This window comes from Miniopterus natalensis, chromosome 3 (assembly GCF_054644295.1).
Source record: "Miniopterus natalensis isolate mMinNat1 chromosome 3, mMinNat1.hap1, whole genome shotgun sequence".
NCBI classification, from domain to species: Eukaryota; Metazoa; Chordata; class Mammalia; order Chiroptera; family Miniopteridae; genus Miniopterus; species Miniopterus natalensis.
Genome location: NC_142083.1, coordinates 23,279,505 through 23,285,983, shown reverse-complemented (window position 1 = coordinate 23,285,983; position 6,479 = coordinate 23,279,505).

Sequence of the window (6,479 nt, the reverse complement as noted above, 5' to 3'; positions counted from 1 at the left end):
GATGACCCTCTTTCTGCCTTCTCCCTTCTGCCTGACAGTCAAAGTTTGGCCCTGGTCTGAATCCTCTTGACTCCCATGCAACTCTCTTTCATTCTCATTTTTATCAGGTAAAGATAACATTATATTAAATATTGTATATATATGTAATATATGTGACATATATGGTATGAAGTTTGTATGTATTGTGTTGCAAATATTTTTCTCTAAGCTTCTCCCTTAAGTTTTCATTTTAATTCTGATATCATCCACTACACCTACTACACAAAATTTTATTCTACACTTTCTGGAATGGTTGAACTTTAGGGACTCTAACAAAATAATTAATTATGTTAATAAATAATTTGAGTAAAGAATGATCATATCATCAGATCCTAAAAAAACTTGATCTAATCAAGAAGAAAATTTTATGATTAAAGTTGTCTTACTGGACAGAGTCTTTAAATAGGCTAAAATAAAATAAAATGTCTGATTGAATACTTCAGATAAAATAAAAAACTTCCTAAAATGATTTTTTAAGATGATATTGGAAACCATTATAAAACATTATTTGACAGTATTATAAAATCCTAAATGCATTCCAGCACAGTTAGACACAGGGCAAGGTGCAGGGTATCTCCCACTAAACTTCAGTCTTGTTTGGGAGGTTAGAGCTAATGTAGTAAGACAAAATCAAGTGAATGGTGTAAATACTGAAAAAGAGGTAAAAGCAACATCACTTTTTGCAGATATGATTTTATCCCTAGAAAACTCAGAAGTATTAACTAAAAAAAACTCTCTTAGAACTAATAAAAAAGAAGAAGAAAAAAAACATGAAGATGTCACTACAGAACATAAATATTTGAAAAACTTAACAGCTTTCCACTATACTAGTAATAACCATTTAGAAATTGAAATGGTAAAAGATTCCATTCATGATAGCTACTAAAACTACAAAATGACTAAAAATAAAATTGTCAAGGAAGTCATAAGACTAGAATGTGTATTTTTATATTAATATTTTACAGAAGACATCAAAGAAGGCCTGAGTAAATGAAGACATGCCATATCCCTGAGTGGGGAGCCTGAACATCATGAATGCTTCTCTAACCAGTGTGTAAATTTAAAGCAACTCCCATCAGAATTCCAGTGGCTGTTTGTGTATTCTGATCTTGCTTTTGAAGGTCAGAATTTATAGACATATTGATTATAAATTTCACATGGAAGAATAAACTTGATAATTTCTGAGAATGTTTTGGAAAATACCATTATAGGGAGCTTACTTTCCAGATAGCTAAATGTATGTTAAAGCCACTCTAATCAAAATACTATGGCATAGGAATAGACAAATTGATGAGCAAAAAAACAGAGAGTCCAGAAACCAAGCCAAAAATATGTGAGGTTTTAGAGTATGATAAATGATACTTGGACAAATAGCTAACAATTTAGAAAATAAAAAGTAGATAGATAGATAGATAGATAGATAGATAGATAGATAGATAGATAGATAGATAGATAGAGATAGAGATAGAGATAGAGATAGAGATAGAGATAGAGATAGAGATAGAGATAGAGATAGAGATATAGATATACGTGTAGATATACATATATTCAAGCTTGGTAGGTTATTTCAGCAAAGTCACAAAGCAAAAAAACAGCAACTTCAACAATAAACAACAATGAAAACAAACAGGGGGCAGGGAGGGTTGGAGGAAAATCTGATTTTCAGGGTTGCCACATTATATTACTTTCAATGTCTGATTAAAAATAAAATATGGGGAAACCTGACATTGGACTTACTGGACAGAGTCTTTAAATAAGCTATTTAAATATGTTCAAAGAGCTGAAGAAGACCATGGGAAACAGATGTGGGGGGAGGAAATGACCTGCCATTGAGGCAGTGGCTATGGGAAACCACGTCCAGAGAGCAAGTGTGGGAGGAAGGCTTTCAGGCCTCTCAGGGCTTGGCCTGACCTGCACCCCCATCCTCAGAAAGACCCAAGGCCTCTGAAGGTTCCCCTTGACTCTGTACCCCTCTCCAGTCCTGCTGGGGGGACCAAGGAGGAAAAAACTGCACAGAAAGTCTCCACTATGGCATTACCAAGTAACAGTTGGCGCTGAAAGGAGCTTTTCTAACCCATTAATAAGAAAAAACAAATTTCTGTCAACTGTGCGAGAGGAAAGATGGAATTAGCTTTCTATTCTCTGTATAGAAAATGATATTACAAAATTATTGCCAGAGGAAAAGGCAATAAAAGAGTATGGGGAAAAAAGCCAGAGAAATGAGTTTTACAGAGGTATGTCGGCCGTCAGTTGCTGCTACTACTAATGATTTCCTGTTATTTTTTTCTGGATTTTATGTTTGTCATGTTTGTCAGCTTTTTAGTATGAAAATTTGTGTGATTTTTTTCTTATATCACTGTCTAATTCTGCATAGCTTCAAACCCTGAGATATCTGGGTTGTGTCTAGCCCACTGCTTGCAGAGGCCATGAGGATGGGGCTGGGGCTTCAGGGCAGGACAGTGCCCTCCCCTCAGTGGAATCTTCCAGTTTATTGTTATAAAGTTGGTCAGGGCAGTCTCTTAATTTCTAAAAAACTTTTCCCTTATTTTTTTCCTCCTTTGTCATCACTAATTTATTCATGTCTTCCTCTTTTATTTAATTAGCCTTGTCAGCATTTGCTCTTGTTTATTTTGTTCCTCTTTCTTCTAGTTTATTAATTTCTACTATTATTCCCACTCTTTCTTTCCACCAATACAGATCAGATATTCTTTAGAAACTGTAGATACCACAAAGAACAAGCCAGACTCTCCCTCTCATGGAGATTTTGTTCTAGCCGGGGACAGGTGATAAACAAATGAACAGTGGAATGCATCATTAATTGTCAGGTGATGATCGAGGTGCTATGAGGAGAATTAAAGGTGAACTGGGGAATATGGAATGATGGGGGAAAGTTCTCTTTTGGATGGGCTATCAGAAAAATCTTCTTCTTGGAAGTGGCATTTGAGCAGAGACCTTAATAAGCGATGAAAAGGGCGAGGCTGTGCATTTTCTGAACAAAGGGAAGCAAATGCAAAGGCCCTGGGGTGGAAGAGAACTTGGTATGTGAATTAAGAACAGCATGCAGGAAGCCATGTGTTCTGTGCAGACCAAGTACAGAAAAGAGAGAGAAAGAGAAAGAACTTAGAGAGGGTTCAGATTTCATGGGATGTGCACCCTGATAAGAATGAGAGTGAAAGAGAGTTGCCTGGAGTCAGGGGGACTCAGATCAGGGCCAAACTTTGACTGTCAGACAAAAGGGGGAAGGGAGAAAGAAGGTCATGAACACAGGAACAAGTTCAGAGAATTGGGGCAGGCTGCAACAAGGCCTGTTAAGGGTCAGAGAGTCTCTTTTATTTGTACTTTTTTGCTTTTATTATTAGTTTGTTACACAAATAATGCATATTGTTCATAAGAACATTAGAAAATACAGATAAGAAAAGAGGAAATGAAATCATTTGAATTTGGAAGTCTAGAGATAGCTATTGTCAATATTTTGAAATATGTAATTCCAAATTTTCTATACATTTATGTATGAGTATACATACATACTTTATATAAAATTTTATATATTATCTTATAATCTTTTTTCATTTATTATTTTATTAACATCCTCAAGTCCATAGATGTAGGTCAACATAAATATTTTTTATACATGCAGGAGTATTCCATTGTATGGGTCACATGTGGTTTTTTATTTAAACACTCTCCTGGCGACTTAGGGTTTTTCACATATTTGCCTTTATAAAAAACTATGTAATGAAGTTTTCTTAATTTTCATTGGAGAGTAAGGATGGAAATACAGGTGCCTTCCACACTGTTGTGAGGATTTGATAAATTGCTTCTATGATGTATGAAGGAGGGAGCCCAGGCTATGTTAAACATGTCACCAATCTTACTAGCTGTCCAAGGAGGATGGCCAGTACCAACTCCGTGGCTTTCCCTGCACACCCCATCTGGGAGCCCTCCCTGTCAGCCCAGAGCTGCCCTGAGTCTTTTCAGATTTTATTGGCCTTTGCTCTGCCCTTGGGTGCTCTGCTCTCTGAGCATTTCAGTCACCTTCCATGGCATGCACTGGCAGCTATCATGTGCCGGGCTCTCTGCTCAGAGTGGTTTCAGAGAATCCAGTGATTCCAACTTGTCCTCTTTCCTGCACAGAATGGGTGCAGGATGCCCCACATGCTCGCTTGGAAGATTCTCTAACTCACTGAAATGAGGATTATTGAGAAATCTTAAGAGCTAATTAGGTTCTGTGTTAAGCCATAGGAAAAGGCTTACAAAATGAAAATGAAAAGCAAAACTTACCTGCCAATTATTTTAGAAGAGAGAGATTTCCAAATTGAAATCTCTCTCTTTGTATCTATTAAATTAGAAAACGTTAAAAAAAAAAAAAAATCTTAACCAGAAATGCTGGCCATGATATTAAAACAACAACAAAAAACTAGCAGACTTGTGCATTGATAAATGGCAATGCACCAAATCCATACAATCTGCTTCAAAGGAAAATGGCTTAGGAATTTCATAGTCACTGACCTAGGAATCAAATTTCTAAGAACTTTTCCTAATGAAATTGTGCAAGAGTAGGAAAAATAATAATCACAAAGGTACTCGTTAAATATTAATTTGAATAGTAAAAATGGAAACTCACTAACTCCCCCAAATAAGGAAGTAGAAATTAAAGTATATATTAATTCATCTTTTCAACAGTTATTTACTAAATGCTTCTATATCTGGGCACTGTGCTATATCAGTTCAATAGAATATTCTGCAGTCATTAAAATGATCAAAAAGAAAATGCTTAACATATTAAGAGAAACAACATTTATAAAAATATGGCTCTGCTATGATTAGAGTGATGTGAAAATTAAATAACTTCATTCCCAGCATTTGAATGGAAACATGAAAATCAAAATTGCTAATTTAATAGGATGGTGAATTCTGGGTGATTTTCTTCTTTACTATTGTTATTTGTTATTATTTACAATAAATTAAAATTTTTAATTAGAGATGTAAAAATCCCCAGTGAGGGCACCGACGGATCTCCTCTGGAGCTCACACTCCCAGTCATATTCTCCACACCTGACAGGTAGAAATTGCCCAGGTCTCACTTGACCTTGGCTATAGGAAGGTTTAGCTCTATAGGCCCGAGGCTCATTTTCCAGGGAATCCCTGCTGGCTTGTCTCCACTTTTCTCTTTTATTTTATTTTTGCTTTTTCAAATATGATTTAAAACTTCCAACGAACACTTGAGAGTTACTTCACAAGAGATCCATTCATTCTCTTCCTGGAAAAGCAGGGAGACAGAGAGCTCTTTATACTTGGGATTCCATGGGAATTCTTTGTGAGGAGTGATACTCAGCTTATAACTGATAGGCACATCTCCCAGCACATTTCAGTAGATCTGGGTGTAAAGAATGACAAAACAGCTGTGGTTGGCAGGGCTCAGTGCTGGTGGAAGCTGGCCTTGGTAAAGAGCTTCATCCCTCCCATGTGCACCCAGGCTCAGCAGAGGCAGCCACAAAATGTGGATTAGTTTGAAGCTCCTAACAGATAGCCCAGGGCCAGTCACAGGCAGCATCTGACATTGACCTGCACCAGAGTCACTCCCAAGAGGCCCCAGAACCAACATACCTGGCGGCAGGCTTCAGACCACATCAGAGCAAACCTAATTAGCTCCACAACTGGCACACCTAAAGGGAGATCTCAGCAGGAAACAGACCCTGCTGGGGTCAGCCCCCACACAGCAGCTTGTATACTTTGGTCAGGGGCAGTCATCATTGACAGCCAGACTAAGGGTCAATCCCACTCACAGACTGGCAAACAGAAATCAAGCCTCAACTACAGCCGGAGGGCTCACAAGTCCCACACAAGGGACATTCCTGGAGTCCCTAACTCAGGTGATCAGGGAGGCTGCACCACCAAGCCCCACAGAACACCTACTAAGTGAGTCCACCCTAACAAGACTGGGAGACATAACAGATCTACCTAACACACAGAAACAAACATGGAGAGGTAGCCAAAATGAGAAGGCAAAGAAACATGCCCCAAATGAAAGAACAAGAGAAATATCCAGAAAAATAACTAAATGGAATGAATACAAACAATCTATTAGATATAGAGTTGAAAACAATGGTTATAGGATGCTCCATACCTTAGGGGAAGAATAAATAAACTCAGTGAGAACTTTAACAAAGAGATAGTAAGCATAAAAAAAGAACATAGAAACCATAAAAAAGAACCAGTCAGAAATAAAGAACACAATATCTGAAATGAAGTATACATTAGAAGGAATCAACAGCAGATTAGGCGATACAGAGGACTGAATCAGCAATTTGGAATACAGGGTAGCAAAAAACATCCAATCAGAACAGCAAAAAGAAAAAGGGCTTTAAAAAAATGAGGATAGCCTGGCCGTCGTGGCTCAGCTATTGAGCATCGACCTAGGATCCAGGAGATCCCAGTTT